Raw genomic sequence first — 23081 nt, 5'->3', positions numbered from 1 at the left:
GTACCATGGCTAAACTTTGTAACTGTACTCTGTGTCACTGAACATACCCATTCAACTTCCAGCTATGTTTTGTATCAGCTTTGAACAGTGGTACTACAACCCTTAAAAGTATGAACCTGTAGCAGTCCTGAATACCAGAACAGAGTTTCATGAGCTAACACTGCTAGTGGTTGATTCATCTTCTGTTAAAGTCAAGAATGGGAACAATTATGCTTCTTGCCATCTTCAGAGAAGATTCATTTTAGACTTCACCTCTCCAAATCAAATGTGCTTGTGTGCACGTGTGTGTGTTTATTTGACCATGTAGCTTGGGAGTTCAGAATGCCTGTAGGATCAACTATTTCATTCTGGCTGCTGGTAGAATCATTTAAAAGATTTATAATGGGTGGTAAGCCTGCAATGTTTACTCGATTTCATGGAGTTGTTATTTGCAATGAGCAATAACTCAGCTCTGGAGTTGTGCAGCCCCTTCTACCCATAAATCTGTTTTTACTCAGATGGGAATTCTGTTTTCTACCTGAATCCCATGCATATGCATGGATGTGGTCCCTTGTGATGTTGGTGGCAGGGAATATTGAAAAGGACACTGGCAGAAATGTCTGTTTCGCCCATCTTCATACATCTGCGGTAACTGCAATCTCTGCTGGTGAAAATTCAGATAGTGTTGTTTCCATTATCCTTGTGATTCGTGTTCCTCAGAGTACTCAGTAAATATATTTTCAAAATCATCTGTATTTAGCAGATACCTTTTCCTTGGGAAACTGCCTGTTTTAATTGACATAAAAGCATGCCTGCCAAAACATGCATCTCAGCTGGATTTGTTTTGGCAATGTTTTATAAATTTACTTTAAAATGTATACACCATCTCTAATTTTTTTAAGCACCCATGGCAGAGTACAGTAAAACTGCAACAACTATCTAAAAATAAGAAACAACCAAAATTTACAAAATCAGGCAAAAAAGCCAATCAATTAAGTGCATTTAAAAATATTACATGATAGCCTAAGATAAGAGGAAGGCTGTCACTTTGTGTGCCTGAAAAAAGGTCAAGAAGAGGCTTTGTAGCCTCTGCCTCTCAATAAACTGTTTAATAAAGGCACCAGTATGCTTTCCCCTCCGTAGCTAATAGCAATACCTGGGAGATGGTTTTCATTTGCGAAATGGCTCGGGGGGGGGGGAGGGAAGGATTGAAATCTGCTTCCCCCAATGCCATGATCGTGATCCAAAATGGTCCCCTCCTGCAACTACGGTTAGGAAAAAAAAAGTCATTGGGAGATCTAATCATGGATCTCTTTTGTCCTAATTGAGGGCCAACCATGACATGTTTGTTTCATAGTTTGCACTTGCACAACTGTTTCTTAAAAGATAAACAGCTGGCACATGCCAGGTGAGAGGACAAACCCCAGCCTAGGAGAGAGGCGCTTTATTCCTTTGTGATGCCAATCAAACCTGGTCACTCCACCCCCATCCAGTCTACCATTTGCAATGGAAGAAAAGTGCCAACTATTTATTTTTTTAAAAAATACATAGATGAAAAGGCAGACTAAAAGTTAATTCTTCCAGCTTTAACTGGTATGCCAGCTACAGATGTTCCTGGAGAGGAGTAGCTGGCCACAGTGTTACAGACCTTGAAAACATCTAGACACTATGTGGGGCCACTCTTGAGGTTGATTTGGAAATTGCAGCTAGCACAGAATGCTATGGTCCAGATTTTGACCAGTACAGTTCTGCATCAGCACATTACTCAGATGCTGAAAGCACTGCGCTGGCTGCCAGTATTATACAGCAATAGTCATGGCTGTATACTATAGCCAGTATAATCTTTTTGCATTCCACTATGTTAAACTGAAAATAAGCCCTGCTTCCCTCCATTCTGCTGCTTCTCATAACCACAGTTGTAAATAAAATATTACCAATCTAGACTAAGAAACATTTGCTTAATAATCCTGTAAATTTTCATGGTGATACAACCTCTCCCCAAGAATCCATAGGTTAAAGTGAAAAACAGAGTAAAAACTGTAAGAAGCATGGTGTACTTTTTTTCCTGGAGGTGTTCTCCTAATTTGTAGAAATTCATTAAAAATCAGACATCTTCCTAGAGAATCTGTACACCCATCAGTGACCTTGCCCCATACTCTGAGCTTCATCTTCCGGAGTTTAAAAGTAAACGGAAAAAAATGCTTTGTTTATTTTATATAAATTTAAGTAAATTAACATTGGAGTCTATGACTATGCACCACATGCACAGTAAGAAGCAAAGGCTAGCATTCTAAAAACCTGACTAACAGCTGTTTGGCTTGGAGCCAAATCAGTCGATTTGCAAAACAGGGTTTGTATGGGATTGCATGTTGATGGGCAACTACATGTGAGTGCTGTCTGCTGTACAGTATTGTATTGCCTTGTGATATTTATCTTTTTGTGCTACTACCTCTTCCTACCTCTTCTTCTTTCAAATTAATAAAGTCTTGCAGTGAATGGTTCTTCTCTTTCATAAAAAACACCCCTCATAAAATTGCAAAGTTCATAGAATGAGGAAAAGGGGAGGCAGAGAGCTTTCATTCTTCTCGTAGACTTTAGTGACACTGTGATGTTTCACATAATTTGCAGAATGCTTCTCATAAAATACTGGCAGAAAGTATTTATTTCAAATTAAATAGAGGTAGCACAGAGTAATCATTATTAAATATGTCAGCTTCCATCTAAAATTAGTGCTTTCTTTGCTGCTACAGTTTCCCATAATCACATTTGATAACAAAATCTTACAAACTTTATATTGCTGCACTAAGAAATGCTTAATTTTGGTGAAATCAAAAACTGGAGTCCTAAGCAAAATTGCATAGGAGTAAATCCACTGAACTCAGTATGCATGCAAATGATCAAACCATTCTCAGCAAACTTGCAAAGGATCCCATTTCTTACCTCCTGTATACACAGCAGGGAAATTCACTACTAGCCAAAAAACCTGGCCTAGCTTCACCCAAACCAAAATTAATACCACACCAACTTTAAGAACATTTACTTAGGAGTTTGGGCTGATCCTCTCTGCATATTTATTTGGACGTAGGTCTTCCTGCTGTCTAAGTGTTTGAATGCTTAACATTTTTAAACTAAGTGTTGAAGTAAAAGGCAGGATATTCTACAGCAGACACATGTAGTCTACCTTCTAAATGCAAAGTCAGGCAAACCCTATATAGAAAATAGACCATTACATGTTTACTGCTAAGGAGTCATAGCAAGCATGAGGGTAGGAGATTCTTTAGTGGAGGATTTCACTCCCTTTTGCTTTACTGAATTTGCCAATCAGCTTCATCCAAACCAAAATTAATACCACACTGACTTTAAGAACATTTGCTCTGGAGCAAATCCCACCACAACTCAGGGGCTTCTTTTAAAAGTAAAACCTGTAATTCAATGCACACTTAGATGTAGAGCTTGGAAAAGTTACTTTTTTGAACTACAACTCCCATCAGCCCAATCCAGTGGCCGTGCTGGCTGGGGCTGATGGGAGTTGTAGTTCAAAAAAGTAACTTTTCCAAGCTCTGATTTATCAGCCCAAACTCATGTTAACTTCAGATGAAATGGATGTTTCCAGTTTTTAATTCCCAATTTACCAATCAAAGTAATAATTCTACATATAAAATTGTGCAGTACATTTTGATTCTTATTATGAAATGCACAATGTAGCTAAAATAACCTTTCAGACCAGACTCCCTTCTACAACATAGGACCCATCTTAATTTAAATATTGTTATGAGCATAGGGGTGGGGATGGATGATTCCTGTGGGTCCCCTTTCCAGCCTCTGATTGGAATCCTGTGCCTTGGAATGAGGAACTCTCTGCTGGTCAAATGAGTCTTTTGTTAACCAAATAGATTGGCCAGGTAAGATAATGGGCCGGTCAGTTGCCTAGCAACGGTGAATGGGCCAGGGAGATCCTTTTGTCATAGAAACTCTTCAGGAGAGCCTCCTTTCCCCCTCCTGGAGCCCAGGAGAGTTTTGTGCTTTTAGTGTGTCTAGAGAATTGCTGAGAACTGGAAGGCAGGGCAGAGAGAGACTAGCTCTCTGCACCATGGCCTTTGGGGTGCCTCCTGCAACCCAGATGGAAAAGCTGGATATTGGACTGCTGATGCCTTGAACCCCCCTCCATCCTTGAGCTCAGGTTGGAATGTGTATAAATAAACAAACCATATTTCATAAAGACACCGCAGTCTCCGCGGACCTTCTTCCCAAAGGAAACCAAACCCTGGATGGGCGCAGGGACCCCAGAAATCTCACCGCTCGGAGATTGGGGGAGGCGTGCAACAATATCCTTCTCTCCCCTCTCTCTTTTCATACTTCCTTCCACTTCTCTCTCTCCTCACCCTCCTTCTGCTTTTCGGCACAAACCAGAAGTGACACAGGAGAACAGGCAGGGAGAGGAGGAACTGGATCAAAGCCACAGGGCAGGGGTGTAGTCATCGGGGGTCATGGTTTTTTTTAGACTCAACACTTTTTTGGAATCAGGGTCCCAGCCAGAGCCCTATGTATGAGCTAATCAGCATAAAAAGGGAGCGTGTTAACTACTAAGAATCCTTGTCCTTTTGTGTTGGAGTCAATCAGAGTGAAAGGTGGCGAGTCAGCCACTAAGAAGACTCTTCTCAGTAGCTAACATACAGCTTCTCCTTTCATGATGATTAGCTCCTAGGTACATCTGTTGTAGTGGAATGCGGACTCATTATATGACAGGGAGAGCAAGGGACATAAGGAAAGAGGAAAAGGGGGCATGGGTGTGAGGGGTTGTGGCGTGACTATCATGAAGGGACCCTGCACTTCTGAATTAGCCACTACACTACTGTGGGAGAGTGGATTTCTTTTCCTGAAGGCCATTTCCAAATTGAGAACACCTCACCCAAACCGGCTTTTACACAAAAGGCACAGTGTATGTTAGAATTGAGAGCCAGTGTGGTGTAGTGGTTAAGGTGTTGGACTATGAACTTGGAGACCAGTGTTCGAATCCCCACACAGCCATCAAGCTCACTGGGTGACCTTGGGGCAGTCACTGCCTCTCAGCCTCAGAGGAAGGCAATGGTAAACCACCTCTGAATACCGCTTACCATGAAAACTCTATTCATAGGGTTGCCATAAGTCGGGGTTGACTTGAAGGCAGCCCATTTCCATTTCATGTTATAATTAGTTGTGCCCTATGAATAAATTTGCTGAAGTTCTAGGAGCTCAACATGAGACTATACAGAAAAATCATACTGTTTGACTGTTAACCAACTTAATACTTTGCACAAGTAACCAAGCAGAAATCAATATATCTGTTTTACCATTAAATACTGCAAAAAAAAAAATTGTGAAATTGTGGTTGCATTTTTACAAATATGTAGTCCTGTAGGTCAGGTCTCCTACTCCCCTGGTGCATTCAGTATAGCTGCCCAGTTTCCCTACTTTTAAAAGTTTGAAAGAAATATCCATGGCTATAGGTGTGTTCTTAAACTGTAAGGTTTGTTGCCTATCAGTGAATAGTTACTATTAGTGAATATTACTAAGCTAAGTTCAAGGTCCTCCTCTAGGATGCACATCTTAACGTGGTGAGGGAGTTTGAGAGTGTTGAAGAAGCTGAGAGCAAAGCTCTCAGGGGTCTAGACCAAGAGACCTGACTCCTAGCAGGGGCACCCAAGGCGGAATGGTCAAAGCTGAGACACCAGACTAAGATGCATCCAAACTCAGAGGAAGGCAATGGTTAACCAACTCTGGATATCTCTTACCACGAAAACCCTATGAATATAGAGTATCTGAAATGCAACATGAGATAGTGCTGGAAGATGAGACCCCCAGGTCGGAAGACACTCACCGAGGTACTGGGGAAGAACAAAGGACAAGTACGAGTAGCTCTGTGACTAATAGCGCTGTGACTAATGATGCAGCTGAGTTAAAGCCAAAAGAAAGCCCAGAGGCTGATGTGCACAGATGCAAAAGGAGAGTCCGGAGTTGTACGACGCACACAATAGGAACATGAAATGTGGGAAGCATGAACCAGGGCAAGTTAGAAATCGTCAAGCAAGAAATGGAACATATCAACATTGCAATAGTTGGCATGAGCGAATTAAAATGGACGAAAATAGGACATTTTCAATCAGGCAACTACAAAATATTTTATGCAGGAAATGAAAAATTAAGAAGAAATGGGGTTGCTTTAATAGTGAGAAGTGATGTAGCAAAAGCTATTAGGAGCTACAACGCAAGGTCTGAGTGAGTTATAGCAATGAGATTAAATGGGAAACCTATTAACATAACCATCATCCAAGTCTATGTTGCAACGGCAAACACAGAAGAAGAGGAATTGGAGAGATTTTACGCAGAAGTACAGGAGGAAATTGATCACACACCAAAACAAGATGTGCTGATAATCATGGGGGACTGGAATGCAAAAGTAGGGAACAGAGAATAACTAGGAATTGTGGGGAAATGGGGCTTAGGAGACGGAAATGAAGCAGGAGAAAGACTTATTGAATTCAGCGAAGCCAATAATTTGCTTCTTGCAAACACATTTTGTGAGCAACCGAAAAGACGACTATACACGTGGACATCACCAAATGGTCAATATAGGAATCAAATTGATTACATAATTGGTAGCAGAAGATGGAGAAGTTCCTTTTTTTTTTACAATAATTTTTATTCAAATTTTCATAAAACATACAAAACAAAATCATAAAACATTCAAAGACAAAAAACAAAACAAAACAAAAATAATTAAACAAAAAAAATAAAATGTTGACTTCCCATTTGTCACAGATCAAATCAGTTATAGTTCTACAATATATAACAATCCTGTCTCTTAAATCATATTATAAAATCACTTTCCTCCAGTAGTTATCTTAATTAATCATCAAATCTCATAAACATTACTTTATTCTTTCCACAAAAAGTCAAAGAGAGGTTTCAATTCTTTAAGAAATATATCTATCAATTTTTCTCCAAATAAACATGTCAATTAATCCATCTCGTTAATAATTATAATAATCTTATTGTCATAACCATAGTCCAAATAAACATTTCGATTAATCCATCTCATCAAAATCTGTTAGGTCCAATAATTTCAATAGCCATTATTCCATTATCCCTATTAGTTCCATCTTCCATCTTCAATAGTCCTGTTAAGTCCAGTAATTTCAGTGTCCAATCTTCCATTATCAGTATTCCATAATAATCTTGCTGTCGTAGCCATAGTCATATAATAAGAGTCTGATGGGAATTTCCTCTATCCCAAATATTTTCTTGCCATCCATTCTGAATAAGTTGCTGAAATACTGTTGTAAAGTCATATCTGTGTTCTTCTTTTTTACAAAATGCACTGGCTCATCTCTTGAGAGTTTTTCCATTGTCACATGGCTGCAGTTAATTCCATAGATTTTCTCTATATCAAACTCCATCACGTCATTCCAGTCCAAAAGATTATCCAAGCCATTGATAACTTTATCTCTAATATCTTCATTAATTTCTTCAGAGATAACGTTAAATTCCAAACAGTAGATTTTATTTCTAAAATCCATAAACTCCAGATCTTTTTCCAATTCCACATTTGTTCCAATCTCCAGGGCTTGTATCTTCCCTTTATTTTTTCTTTTCTCATCTCTGATCTCATTCTCCTCTCTCACAGGATCCCCTATTTCTTTAAGCTCCTGCGTCATTTTGCTCAGTTCAATTTTCAGCTCCTTACTACCCTGTCGCAGGGTTTGTTTCGTTATCTCAATCTCATCCATTATTTTCTGAAACATAATTACTTCCAGATTCTCAGCCACTTTCTTGATTGCCATTTTTAAAACCACGAAAACAAAGCAAAACAAAAATAAAGAAGAACCACTTCTTATTTCAGCAACAATTGGGTTAATATTCCAGGCTTGATGACATCACAGTATAAACAGAGCAGCCTGCCTTATCTCTCTATGTTCAAGAATGCAAAACAAATTTAGTTCCCAGCATCAAAACAGCTGGTGGCGTCGTGAAGAAGCAGATTCGTCAAAATAAAATAGACCAAAAAGAGAATAGTCCCAGACAATATAATATTCCTCGGAATAGAAATCAGGAATAGAAATCCCTCTTCTGTTTATATCTTTAGAATGCACTTCCAGGACAGCTTTTTGCGACAGAAACAGAGATAAGCTGTTAATTTCGTGAATAACAGAGAAGAGTTATAGCTCACCCAGAAGTTGTCCAAAGCCGATCAATCTGACAAATCTCCTTTGGCTGCAACAATTTAAACCAAGTAAAAAAAATAATAGAAAGGAGGGTGCTTGCCTGTTAGTCCATTCTCTCTTTAAAGAAAAGATAAACGTATTGCTTAAACAGATAGAGCTTGTTCGGAAGTCCGTCCGGCATTGTTGACTGGACCTTATCTCATAAATTAATGAAATCCAGTCCTCCCAACAAAAACAGGCTTTTGAGGTTGATCTCTACGTTTCTCCCTGCCCGGGAGAAATTTCATCAGTCAAAAAAAAAAAGTTCTGACTGATTTATATCTGAATAAGCTTCTTTTGAGGCGGGAGCCCATCCCAAAAGCAGGCACAAGCGAAGTCACCCTTCCTAGAAGTGAAGATGGAGAAGTTCCATACTTTCTGTGAAAACAAGACCAGGAGCAGACTGTGGTACAGATCATGAACCGGTCATATCAAAAATCAGAGTAAAGCTAAAGAACAACAACAAGGCAATCATAATGCCAAAATACAATTTAAATAATATCCCAGAATATAAAGATCAAATAAGGAACAGATTTGAGGGTTTAAACTTAGTTGACAGAGATCCAGAAGAGCTATGGAGTGACGTCAGAGACATTATCAGTGAAGAATGCAAAAAGACAATATCTCTAGTTAAAAAGAGAGAAAGACCTCAATGGATGACTGAAGAAACTCTTAAAATGGTTAAAGTGAGAAGGAAAGCAAAAGCAAGAGGTGATAAAAACACAGTCAGAACCCTAAATGCAACGATACAGCGACTAGTACGTAGAGACAAAGAGAACTATTACAATAGTTACTGTATAGAAACAGAAGAGGACAACAAAAAGGGTAGAACAAGAGCCCTGTTCCAAAAGATTAGAGAAATGAAAGGGAAATTTAAACCAAGAGTAGGGATGTTCAATAATCAACAGGGAACACTGACTGACCAAGATGAAATAAAAGGAAGATGGAAGCAATACACTGAAGAACTCTATAAAAGAGATGCCAGGGTGACAGATTCATTCATGGATGAACCGTATGATGAAGAACCAGAAATTTTAGAATGTGAGGTGAAAGCTGCTCTTAAAATACTTGAAAGAAACAAATCACCAGGAACACCCTATACTCTGGAGAAGAGGCTACTATAAGGACAGAATATGGAGAAACCGATTGGTTTCCATTAGGAAAAGGTGTGAGACAGGGGTGTATTTTAGCACCCTATTTGTTTAATCTAGACGCAGAACATATCATATGGAAAGTGGGATTGGACCAAGATGAAGGAGATGTGAAAATTGGAGGGAGAAATATCAATAATTTAAGATATGCAGACGATACCATACTAATGATTTGAAACGAATGCTGATGAAAGTTAAAGAGGAAAGCACAAAAGCAGAACTACAGCTCAACGTCAAGAAGACTAAAGTAATGACAACAGAAGATTTCTGTAACTTTTAAGTTGACAATGAGGACACTGAACTTATCAATACCTTGGCATAGTCATTAACCAAAATGGAGACAATAGTAAAGAAATCAGAAGAAGGCTAGGACTGGGGAGGGCAGCTATGAGAGAACTAGAAAAGCTCCTCAAATGCAAAGATGTATCACTGAACACCAAAGTAAGGATCATTCAGACCATGGTATTCCCAATCTCTATGTATGGATGTGAAAGTTGGACTGTGAAAAAAGCAGATAAGAGAAAAATCAACATTTGAAATGTGGTGTTGGAGGAGAGCTTTGCGGATACCATGGACTGTGAAAAACACCAATAATTGGGTCATAGAACAAATTAAACCAGAACTGTCACTAGAAGCTAAAATGACGAAACTGAGGTTATCATACTTTGGACACATCATGAGAAGACATGATTCACTAGAAAAGACAATAATGCTGGGGAAAACAGAAGGAATTAGCAAAAGAGGAAGGCCAAACAAAAGATGGATTGATTCCATAAAGGAAGCCACAGACCTGAATGTACAAGATCTGAACAGGGAGGGTCATTTCAGATGCTGTTGGAGGTCACTGATTCATAGGGTTGCCATAAGTTGTAATCAACTCGAAGGCACATAATAACAACGACAAGTTCAAGGTATTACTTATAGTTGTAATTACCCTATGGCCAGGTAACCTGAAGGGCCTTCTTGTTCCTTATATGCTGCTGGCTAGATCATTGCAATCATCTGGAGGAACCCTCTGACTGTCCCAGAATATAAATCAGAATATAAGTATATAAGAATATATTTCTTTGGCTTCTATGTGAGCTAAGGCTTTTCGTATAGTGGCACCAGGAATTTGGAACACTGCTGAAATCAGACTGGCACCTATAATTCTGATACTGTGTCACCTGCTAAAAATGTCTTTGTTTCTCTAAGCATTTTTCGAGAATTTATTTGATTCAATGTTTGTCATTTGTTGTTAATATTTTGATCTTATAATTTCATGATGTTTTAATGATTTTATTTTACACCATCATGATGTTATTAATGAGTTGGCAGTTTATAAATGTTCTTGTAAAATAAATAAAAATAAAATAAAATACACAGCGAATGTCACATCTAGTTTGCCCAGATTTTAACAGGATTGGGACTTTTGTCCTATTATCCCAGAAAGAAGATTGGGACTTCAGTGTTACCTTTAATCTGAACTACTGTGGAATATGATGTCAGTGCTCATATGGGAACAGAAAGTGATGGTAATGATTTCTGTGGGAAATGATAGTGATACTTTTTCACAAAAGAATAGTCAGATATTTTAAGCAATACAAAGATATAACATTCACTTACTTTTATCTTTTGAATGCAACGAACTGCTACCAAAACATTACTTTTTTGTTTAAAACAATAAATAAATTCCCTAAATAGATTGATGCATTGCCCGCAGAATCCAAGTAGCCATTAGGGTGTCTGGAGCAACTCTTATCCTCAACCCACAAACCAATTTTAAGATTAGTGGCAAGAATGTTTCCTTTACACTGTGAGCTGAGCTAACAACTAGGCATTACAAAAAATTGCTTGCTAGGACTTCTCATAAAAGTCAGTGTCAAGTTCAATACACAGGACTGATTATTTTTCATGAGTAATTTTGATAAAGTTGGGTTTGATTTGCCAAAAATACATTTTAATGCTTTGTCACAGATTTTATTTCATTCTTATGCTTATGCTTGTGGTTCATGGTTATTTCATAATGGTGTTCCTGGCCATAACAACAGCTGGAATGCACAATCTGATTCCATGGACTGCCATTGAAAATGGCACATAGTTGCCAAGTTCTCCACCCATGGTGGCACCAGTAATTTGGAACACTGGTAGTTAAATTGAGAAAGTCCTACCATGTGAAGAGTTGATGGGACAGGGAGAGCCTCCATACCTACCATCAGCTCTCCAGAGGAGGGCAACTATCTGAAAAATATTCCAACTGCCTCGTGGAGAACTTGCTATGGGGATGCCATTTAGGAAGCTTCTCCACGGCAATAATACTAATGCTAATCAACGCTCAGGTCCTAATCCACAAGTGGAGTCTTCTACTTCCCCCTTCACCACTGATGCCATTACCTCTTCCTTCTCCTCTAACATCATCCCCTCCCTTTCATCCTCATCTTTCACTACCACCACCGACTCATCCATGTTATCTACCTTGTTCTCTGTCATCCCCATTTCAGTTTTGATCCCCTCCTCCAGCACTGTCTCCACCATCTTTTGCACTTAGTGGAGGCTGATCCAGTAGGGCTACCAGGGTTAAGCCCTACCAAGTGAATTGTACAGCAATTTTAACAAAATATCTCCCTAAAACTCTCAAAGCCACACACTTTCCTGTCCCACACATTCTTCCATAGTCCATTGCAATGGAGAGAAGAAAGTCCTGGATACTTTTCTGTCAATCTCCTCGTCTCTGGCTAGTCAGCTCACTGCACCACTCAGCCAATCTCAATCCAAAAGGATTTCTATGACCTGGAAGTCCCACCCATCTGTCTCCAGGCAGAAAAACCATGTGATTAAAAAAAATTCTAACCAGTGCTACTTGTTTATTTGCTCTGGTTGTGCAAGTTTCTCCTCCTTCCTGTTGTCATTATTCCTCCCGTTGTCAGTATCTAAACTGATCTGAGGTACTTTTTGAGCAGGCCCAGCAGCTGTTCTGAGCATGCTCATAGCTGTTTTCTTCAAGGCCACACCTCTAAATAAATCAAAGCAGGCTCTTCCTAGGCAGGCAAGAGAAGGGAGTGGTTGTTAGAGTGAGCAGCTTGGTTTTTTATTATTGTTATTTTATTATTAGCATTTGTTAACAGAGAGAGACCACAACAGTGGACAGTGTGTGTTTCTTTATATAATAAATGTTTGTCTATTTTTTACTTTTAAACTATTGCATTTATTTTTGTTAAAGGGCTGGGGAATATTATTAGAGAACTGGGAAGAGAAGTGGTGGTCTGTGGTCTATGACCCAACACTTGATGGACTGTTGGGAGGGAGGGTAGCTGGTGAAGGTGAGTTGTTTTCTAATTCCCCCAGATGCCAACCCTCCACGTGCTTCTGTTTGCTATTTTACCTGTAAAAGTAAAATAGTAAAAGGTTTTTTTTAATCATTTAAAAAATCAGAGCAAATTACTCTGCCTTCCATAGTCTCCAGTGGCTGCAGGCCTAAGATAACTCTTCTAAGGAATCAAACCCCTGTGCACGCTAACTTGGGAGTAAAATCAATTGAACACAAGTGGGATTTATTAATATAAAATATGCAACAATCACGCAAGATTTAGATTGGCTGAAGACCTTGAGCTGCACTATTTTGCAGGGGGTCAGCCTGAAAAACTTGGTCCTTTATTATACAAAGATGTTTCACTCTAGTAAAAGGAACCAAAAATTTGATGCCTATGATACAAGCGCGAAGGGCTCGTTCACACAGAGGTTTAGTATGGATCTGGCGCTGTTTAAAGACCCTTTAAATTTGGACATTTTTGCCAGCGTGAGTGCATTCAGCTGCTTTTCCCTTTAAATCCAGATTTAATCGATCAAAAAAAAAAGTGAAACATGTTGGAAAATCTGCCCCCTTTTCGGTGCCCACCTATCATGTTGTCACGTTTCTTTGTTGTTTTTGGCTGCGTGGTTTGTTCACCATTTTAGATCCTCCCCTTTCTCCGCCCCTTACACTGTCTATGGGCGTCATTTTATTTCCTGCCCTTGACAAACAAACTTCCGGTTGCTGTTGCCTTCCTTTCTCCTGCTTCCCCTCTGCAATAAAATTCCTCCCCCGCTCCTTTAAAAGAGCGATAATATTAAACGGGCAATGCTGCATTTAATAGCTATTTTTAATGTCTCTAAAGATATGTGTTTGTATGAACAGCACCCCCCCCACTGTCTCCCACCTTAATGTGCAATAGACAGAGAAATGCTGCCCCTTCCCCATCTCCGGAGTTAACATTTTAATGGGGGGGGCGAAGCAACAAGGAAACAGTGATAGCAATAAACGTAAATGCATGTGAACGCTGAACAGCAAAACAGCGAATTTGTTTAGGGCGAAGGCGGACGTATGTGAACCATCAAAATCAATCGCGATGGAAAAAGCAGCGATTTTACTCCGAATTTTGGCTCCTATGTGAACCCGCCCTAAGTCCCCTTTTGCATTTTGTTCCTCCTTCTATATCTCCACAACAGCCATGTGAGGTAGGTTAGTTTGAGAGTTGGTAACTGGCTCAAAGGTCAGTGTAACAGCCAGTGTGGAATAGTGGTTAGAGTGTCAGTCTAGGTCCTGGAAGACCAGGGTTAAATGCCCACTCAGCCATGAAGCTCCCTGGGTGACCTTGGGCCCTTTGCAGGCTGTCAGTCTAACCTACCTTACAGGATTGTTGTGAGGATAAAATGGGGAGGGGGAAAACCATGTACACCACTTTCTTTGAGGAAAAGGTGGAATATAAATGTGACAACTAACTAAGGCAAGAAGTTAGCAAAAACAATGAGTTGAGTTTAAAATGTGAAACTGCACAGACTCAGAGTATTTTCTTTCTGTTTGACGAAATGTTTTTCTTTGTGCATTGCTGAGAGTTGTGAAACTGCAAGCGCTCAGAGTATTTTTTGTAGTCTACAAAAGCTTCTGACATAATAATTTGTTAGCCTTGAAGATAGCATCAGACTTATTTTGTGGTACCTTATTTGATGTTTTTTTCTAGAAGGGGGCCCTATTTTAGAAACCACACCAAGGGCCCCAACCATAGTAATCTTGCCTTGATTGTTACGTAAGCTTTATGAATTACCAAGAACAGTGCATTGGATAAAGTGGACTCTAATCCATGAAAGCCTACGACACAATATACTTTTTAGTCTTTAAGGTGATAGTACTGTTCTGTTGTTTTGCTAAAATTGTACTGTGACCTACTTTACAGGGTTGCTTTGAGGAAAAAGACTACAAAACACTTTGGCAAATTTAAAATGCTATTGCAAAAAGTAGGAAACTGCAGGGGATGATGATTTAAATCAGAATGCTGTGTGCAGAGCCTATATATGTAGTATGCCTGCACAGCTCCCTCTCCCTGCAGGCCTGTCTCAGCAGGCAGCCACACACTGACTTTACTGAGGACCTACAGGTAAAGTCCATTGTTTGTAGGTCTGAATATCTGGTTGTATTCCAGATAGGGTTACCAACTGTATTCTTTTAAGAGTACATGTACTCTTTTTGAGATGGTGCAACAGCATACTCTTACTTTTCATTTATCGAAGCCAAATGTACTCTTTTTGAAATGACAAAATGATGGTAACCCTAATTCCAGATTATTTTTTCTTTGTTTTTTTAGGTTGGGTTTTTTCATGATTCCCAACCTGTACCCCACCCCCTCCCCCAATTCAAAATCAGGGATAGGCAGGCTTGAGATGGATTTTTAAAATTTAGTTTGACTATTCCTTATTTATTGGTATTACATTTACATCCACCTTTCCTCCAAGGAATTCAAATAGGGTTGCCAGGTCAGAAGCATCCCAAACCTTGAGATTTCAGGAGCGGGCCCTAATGATGACATGGGGTGGGCCCTAGTGATGTCATGGGCCCTAGTGATGTCATTAAGCATGATACATAAAGTATCAAACACAGTTGCTTGGAGCATGCAATTCAAACAAAAACATTTCTCTGATTGGAAGTTAAGATAGAAATCTTAGCTGAAAGATGGAGCCTGGGTAGGGAACATTTAATCTTGCTTACTTGCTTGTCGCAAGAAGGGTTTAAGTGCCCTCAGGCCAGCCCAGTCACCAGAAGGCCATTCTGGGAAGAAAGGATCCTAGTGTTGTGATGTTAGATGGAAGCACTTAGGAGTCACGATGGATATCCTTGAAGGCTGCAACTCTAACCATACTAAGGGACTAAGCCCCATATAACTCAATAGGACTTACTTCTGAGTAGATATAGTTTGGATTGTGCTGTTGGTGAAGCTTGACTAGGGCTCCTTTGCAAAGATATCCATATCCAACCCCTTGCCTGGAATGCCCTGCCCCTGCTTTTTAACATGGCTGTTCCAAACGTCTTTACAGATTTGACCCTTCACTTCAGAAAGAGGTTTGAGAAATGAGTAAGTGTAAGACTATTCTCAGTCCTTTTCTGCCTACCCTGTGGGCTGCTATAAACTCACTTTGATAGCCAACCCAATTCCAGCGAGTAATAATTGACAGAGAGAAAACACACATGGTTTGGTCTACCTTCACAGGCATCAGTTGGGAACAACAACAATTGCAGACACACTTCCCAGTATGTGAATTCTCTTTAACCACTACTGGGCAAGAAACAAAGCATCATGCAACCAACAAGCTGCATAATCAGTGGGTTTAAGGGGGTTCAGCTAAGCACATGGAGCCACTGCTGTTGCTTCTGTGGATATAAGGGAATGAGGTTAAAGGTAAATGAATGCAAATAGAGAAAGAAAAACAAAAGAGAGTGATGATTTCCTAAATGCAATACCATACCAACCACAAGAAAATTCCTATGAGCATGGCAGAAAACTCAGTATCCCACAATCAGTCAGGATTCCTAGCCAAAAACCAAAACTAAAAAAATCCTGGCAGCCAGTCAGCCAAGGTCACAGAAATCCTCATGCAGCACAACCTGACCTGGGGGTTACTGTTAGTGCAGAATGCTGCGGCACAGTTGCTAACGTGAGTGAGACCCTATCAGCACATAATACCTCTGCTCTGAAATCTGCACTAGTTGCTAATTTGCTACCAGGCCAAGTTCAAGGTGTGCTTTCCACTTTATGGGTGCCACATAGTATTTGTTCTACTATTGTAAGAAATCAGTCATTAAGTGTGGCAGCACCTACTCTTTGGAACTCTCTACCTATTGACATTAGGCACATGCCTTCATTGTACTCTTTTCAGCACCTGCTAAAAACATTTTTGTTTAGACAGGCCTACTCAGGCATATAGAAGTTATTGTGTTATTTTGAATACTTGTCTTTAACTGTTTTTATCAATAATTTTATTGTTTTAATTCCTTCTGTAAACTGCTTTGAGATCTTTTTTACAATATAGCAGTATATAAATGTTGTACATAAAATGCATAAATAAATGTTGGAGTCACTTGGGTCTCTTTTCTCTTTCAGGAACAAAGGAATCTGCCTTATACTGTGTCAAGCCATTTGGTGCCATCTAGCTGAGTACTGATTACGTGGATTAGCATTGGCTCTCCAGGATTCCAGGCAATAGTCTTTTCCAGAAATTGAATTTTGGACCTTTGCATGCAAAGCATATGCCCTACCACAGAGCTACAGTCCTTCCCCTGTATAAAAAATTGTTCTTTTCAATTCACTAATGAATGCACATCATACCTAGGGCAGATTCACACAATTCATTTAAAGCACATTCAACACACAGTTGAAGCACATGAAGCACACCACAGAATCATGGGAACTGTAGTTTGTTAAGGGTGGTGGGATCTATAACTGTGAGGGGGAAAGAGTCTTTAGGGGAAGCCATGCACTTTAAATGCAAGTTGGATGTGCTTTAAATGTATTGTGTGGATCTACTTAATAAAGTTTGCCTGCATGTAATTTTTTTTTTAATGGTAATGAGCTATAAAGTTTACTGGGCTACTTACATGGGCTACTCACCATCTCTCAGCCTAATCTGCCCCTCAGGATGAAAACAACAGAGGGGAACCATGACCGCCCCAAGGAAGGTCACACTGAAAATGCAGAGAAAGTAATAATGTACAACCACAATGTGAAATCAGATACTTATCGGGACATAATATGAAGAAATATTTATATAAGCTCCTGCTGGGAGGAAGGGCGGGATATAAATCAAATAATAAATAAATAAGCCTGATTGTCAAAGATGTTTATTATTTACACAACCTGTAAAGATATTTATAGTGCAATCCTATGTTTGTTTACTCAAAAGAAAGTGCCAGTGTATTCAGTGGGGCTTACTCAAACAGGGAAGCATGCACAGAACTGAAACCAGGACTGGCACCAGAGGTTGGCCAGGTTAGGCCCTGGCCTGGGCCCCCTGAAGGACCCCTCCTTAAGGTGAGTGGGTAGTGCTTCTGTTCTGTGATCTGCAGCAGCGTCTGCTCTAGACCCTGCAGCAGATAGCAGAAAGGGAGCTCCCAGGCACCCCCCTACAACCATGCAGGCCCATGACACCCGCCTGCATGCCCTACCTCCATCTCCCTTTGAGGTGAATGCTAGCTACACTGCACACATGCCTGCCAGCAACCAAGATGGTGGCCAAGTCTTCCCTAAAGAGCTGATGCCCTTGGTGGGGAGAGAAAGATTTACAACACAAACACAATCCTTCGCTATGTTCACTCAAAAGTCCCATTAATTTACAACACAATCCTCAAAAGTAAGTCCAATTGAATTCAATGGGGTTTACTCTGGGTGTGTGGGATTAGCATTGTAGCTTTACTCCCAGAAAAACAAGTATTGGATTAAATTCATATTGGGAAGGTTTTCAAAACATTGCCCTCTTCAACAGCCAAGGAAAATTTACACTTGTTTGACTCCTGCACGCAAGAGAGAAAAAGACTTTTGGTACTGGTGAAAGCTATATACTTACTCAATTTATGAGATTTTCAGATAAGCAGGAAAAAACAAGTTTTCTGGCCTTGCAATGGGGTCTAGGTACTGCCTGGAAGCCAAGAAATCTCTGGTCAATCACAACTCTGACTTTACTTATTGGCTACAAACCTGAAAGAGCAAGGTTAGAGCAGCCAGCTATGAAATTGTTTAACAGAAGTTGCAGGGGGAGGGCTGATGGTTTGATGTATATCTCATGAACCAGACCACCTAGAAACCTAATTTGTTTTCTTAAAAAAATCAAAGCTGAGAGTCCGGAGATTAAAGTGGCTCACCTGGAGATCTGGAGAGCATACCAAAAATTTGGAGTCTCCAGGCAAAATCTGGAGACTTGTCAGCCCTAAACTCAAGGTGGCATTCATGGGTCTCCTTTACTCCATGTTATCCCCACAACAATTCTATGAGGTAAGTTAGGCTGAGAGACAGTGACTGGCCCAGGGTCACACAGCAAGTTTCTGGGCTGAGTGGTGATTTTAATTGTAGTGTCCCAGTTCCAAGTTCACTTAATTTCCGTGCATTTTATTCCACATTTTGGAAAAAAGATGTGGAAATGAATAAGGTGGGAGAGGGGGAAAATAATATTTTTACATAGGTCTGGAAATGTATGGGGTCCATTGTTAACACTCCTGTGTGGCACCTTTAAGACTAACCAATTCAGGTTGCAATTCTATACATACTTACCAGGGAGCAATCCTCATGGAATTCAATGGGGGCTTACCGCTGAGTAACGTACAGTTATTCTGGCATAAGTCCACACTAGATATTGTGACAGCAGGGACCCCTTCTGAACCTATGCTTAGGTAATAAATATTGGAATGTTTAAGTATTCACTATTTGCAAAGGAAAAGGATAGGGAGAGAAGCAGAAAAAGTGAAGGCTATAGAGTTTTTCTCCCAGCAGACAAGCAACTGTGATAGCACGCACCCTTTCTGAATTAAAGAAAGACATTTTTTTCCAGTTTAACTAGGTGTTGACTATTTGTAAAGCAGCAATGGTTAGGTGTTTACAGTATCTTTGCAAGGGAGGATGGGGAGAAAACCAGAACAATTTGGCCATGCCCCTGTGGCCTCTCACTGGCAACACCCGTGTGACCTCTTAGCAGCCCCATCAGGACTAGCAGGCGGCACCACCACTGCTTGCACCACTTCCTTTACCGTCACCTGGATCTTCTTTCACCATCACCTGGATATCCTTTCCACCTCTGCCATCATAAGCTTCTCCGTCTTCACCTCCTAACTTCTCATTGAGTCAGCTGGGCCCATTTGTTCTGTAAAGGCAGGAGACATACCTAAGCAGTGCCATACGCAAACCAAATTCAGCAGTAGGAGTTCCTGCAACTCTTGTGTTTACCTCTAAAAGCCAATCCCTTTGGCATTCTTAACAAGAGGCAGTGAATTGTGACCAAATTGTGACCTTCCACTTGCTCACTCATTTTCATTGGCATCCTTCCCCCTCCATGCTTTTTTTGCAACTTAAAACCAACCCTCCAGGATGTTGTGTTGAAGAACACAGGAACCCTACAAGCCATTTGTTCAGTTCTGTCCACAGGGAAAATGCCTTCATGATTATACCACATCTTTGAAACATATTTCAAACTTCACCACAATTATATGGCAGACAGAATGGGAAGCAGGGTAGTTTTTGTAGGTCAGTAAGAACTTGATATTTGGAGACGGGAGTTTTTCCCTTCCCGTCAGTTGTACAAGCTGACTAAATGAATGTAGCAGAATACAGGGAAATCTTTCCTTCGCTTTTACTGCCCTCTTCCGCTCAAAAGAATCTCCATATGTGTTTGGGGTGTCATTCAAAGAATAACCAACCATCAGCTATAACTGAAATGCCAAGGGTCATCGTGATGCACTGGACAGAATGCTGGACTTGGACTGGAGAAGGTAGCCCAGAACCAGTCTTCTCAGCCTTAAAAAATATTAGGTGGCCTTGGCCTGGCCATTATCTCTCGATGTAACCTAACAACCTCACAGGGTTGTTGTGAAGAGCAGAAATAAAATGGGATGGAAAATTAAGGACAGAGGAGAAATTTTATTCAGTTCTCATTTAAACTCAAACCTAATTTGCACTTTCTGAAACAATACACGAACCAAAAGTCATCTTTTGAAATAGAATTACACTTCTTTGAATTTTGGAATGCAATACTCCAGCAAAGGAATGTGTAAGAAATGCATACATTAGGCTAAAGTTTGTATAAAATGCATATATGAGTGAAAATAGCATACAAAAATGCTATTAGAGAAAATTACCCTCCAAAAATGTGTGTATTTCAGCCTATCTGCCCCTCAGGATGAAAACAACGGAGAGCCATGGCCACTCCAAAGGAGAAGAGAATACTTAAAATGTAGAGGAAAAATAATCTACAACGATAGTATGACATCAAATACATATTGGGACACAGTATGAAGAAATATTTATTTAAGCATGACTATCAAATATGTTTATTATTTACACAACCTGTAAAGATATTTATAGTGCAGTCCTATGTTTGTTTAGTCAGAAGCAAGTCCCAATGTATTCAATGGGGCTTACTCAAACAGGGAAATGTCCAGAGAACTGCATCCTCAAGTGATAAGGAATTTCTTTTAACAAGCCTTTTAAGTTGAGACCTTATCCCAGTCTGTGTCTGTGTTGCTTTTTAATATGTTTTAAAACCTTTTTTTAAATATTTTTTATTTTAAATATTTTAAAAGATGGCATTCCCACTTTCAAGGGGGGGCGGGTTTGTCCACACCCCAAAATTAGTTTGTGAGGGCTCGTGCTGGCCACTCCCAATTGGGTGAGGGGATAGTGTGAGGTAATGTCATGCCCCATGGGAGGGAGCAGAGAGGCTGTATTTAAGACCGCTCCGCCCCCTAATTCTCATCCTTGTGTTCAATCACTCTTGGGAGAGGGTGTGCACAACTGCATTTTGGTGCAAGGCCTGACTAGCATTGTGGCCTCATTTGTTGAGCCCTGATTGGCGTGGTCGTCATCCATCGCTTTTTCCCCACGGCGCGGGGGGCGTTGGGAGAGCTCATGCTCTTGTAGTGGTGCTCTGGCGGCGACACCTGCTTCTTCCTGGCCCTCCGCAGTCCTGGAGCGGTTTGTTCAGCGCTAGTGTGCCCGTCTGGCCATTCAGTGGCCTTTCTTTTACTGCCCGGTGAGGCAGGGGAAGGGTGGCTCTCTCACGGCTGTGTGCTCGTGGTGGCGCCTTCTTTTTCCCCGGCCCCCATGTGCCCAGGCAGTTGCTTGGCATTTCCACACCACTACCGTAGTCGGGCCTGTTGGCTTTGTGGTTGGTTGGGCATTGGCGTGCCTGCCCGAATACCCCCACACAGGGGCTTTAGCGAGCTGTTAGGTACTAGTGCAGGGGTGGCCACTCCGTGGCTCTCCAGATGCTGCTGGACTACAGCTCCCATCAACCCTGACCATGAGCTGTGTTGGCTGAGACTGATGGGAGCTGTAGTTCAGCAGCATCTGGAGAGCCACGGAGTGGCCACCCCTGCACTAGTGTGCCTCCTAATTTACCCCCGTTGCCATTGAGAAGGTTTGTTTGGCACTAGTGTGCCCTCTCTGTTGTTCCCCCCCTTTTCCTCATTCCTCATTGCAGGGCGCTGGTATGCTCCCCTGCTTCACCCCCCTTCTTTAGTGTGGCCTTTGGTGGATTATTGGCGCCAGCACTCCCCCCCTTTTAAATCTTTAGTGTGGGCCCATCTGGCTGCAACCTAGGCTTGGCAGGTGGTGGTGTTGCGGCCTTGTAGGCCTACTCACCTGTGTGGTCACCTTAATTTTGATTCTTGCTGCCTTGCCCTCCCTTCTCCTTGTTGGCCTAGTGTAGTTAAAGTTATTGGATCTTTACCCCTCCCCCCTCTTTTTCTTCACAGGGTTAGTTACATTACATTTATTATATTAGTCCTTTTTCATCATCTTGTTAATGTATTTGGCTTTTGGTGTTTTTTTGCTCTGGCAGTTATTGTTTGGTGTTCTCTTCGGCAATTTTACAGGCGCTGGGGGATTGCTGGTGTAGAGCGGTTTAATTGGTTACCTGTTTCTTCCATTTCCTGTAGGTGTAACCTAGTTTATTGATCATGCCCCCCAGGAAGGCCAAGCAGAAGTGAGGTGTGCAGGTGGTCAGGTGGTCTACGGTGTGCCCTCCTGCCAAACTTCACTCATCAGATGAGAAGACGGATATGGGCTCCCTGCGGGTGCTTGTTACCAGGATCGAGGCCCTAGAGCATCAACATTCAGCACTGAATGATTCGGGCTTCTTCTTTTAACAAGCCTTTTAAGTTGAGACCTTATCCCAGTCTGTGTCTGTGTTGCTTTTTAATATGTTTTAAAATCTTTGCTTTTTTAAAAAAGATGTTTTTAAAGCTTTAAAAAATATTTTAAAAGATGTTTTGTTTTTAAAGTCTGTTTTTATGATGTGTTAAAGTGTTTTTAGTGCTTTTGTTTGCCGCCCTGGGCTCTTACTGGGAGGAAGGGCAGGATACAAATCAAATAATAAAGAAATAATAAAGAAATAAACTTCATTCACCCAACCCAAAATTCAGAATTATGCCTCTTTAAGCTGTTTTGCAACTGTTTATACTTATTTTATTGTTATTGGATTTTAAAGGGATTTATTTCTTATTGTGAGCTGCCTTGGTTTCCAATCACCAACCTTACCAGTTGGAAATAGTTGTTGGAAAGACTACACACACACTGCAGATGTAAAAATACACCCCATATAATAGTTTATTGTCAAACCAGTTAGTCACTGCAGAACATTTTTTAAAAAATCAGTATTAGTTTCCTACATAATAAAAACTGAGATACCTAAGTAAGCCCTGCCTAATTGCTTTAAAATAGGA

The sequence above is a fragment of the Rhineura floridana genome, chromosome 10, assembly GCF_030035675.1.
Source record: "Rhineura floridana isolate rRhiFlo1 chromosome 10, rRhiFlo1.hap2, whole genome shotgun sequence".
Classification (NCBI taxonomy): domain Eukaryota; kingdom Metazoa; phylum Chordata; class Lepidosauria; order Squamata; family Rhineuridae; genus Rhineura; species Rhineura floridana.
The sequence above is the reverse complement of the archived record's forward strand: the minus strand, read 5'-3'. Positions refer to the sequence as shown.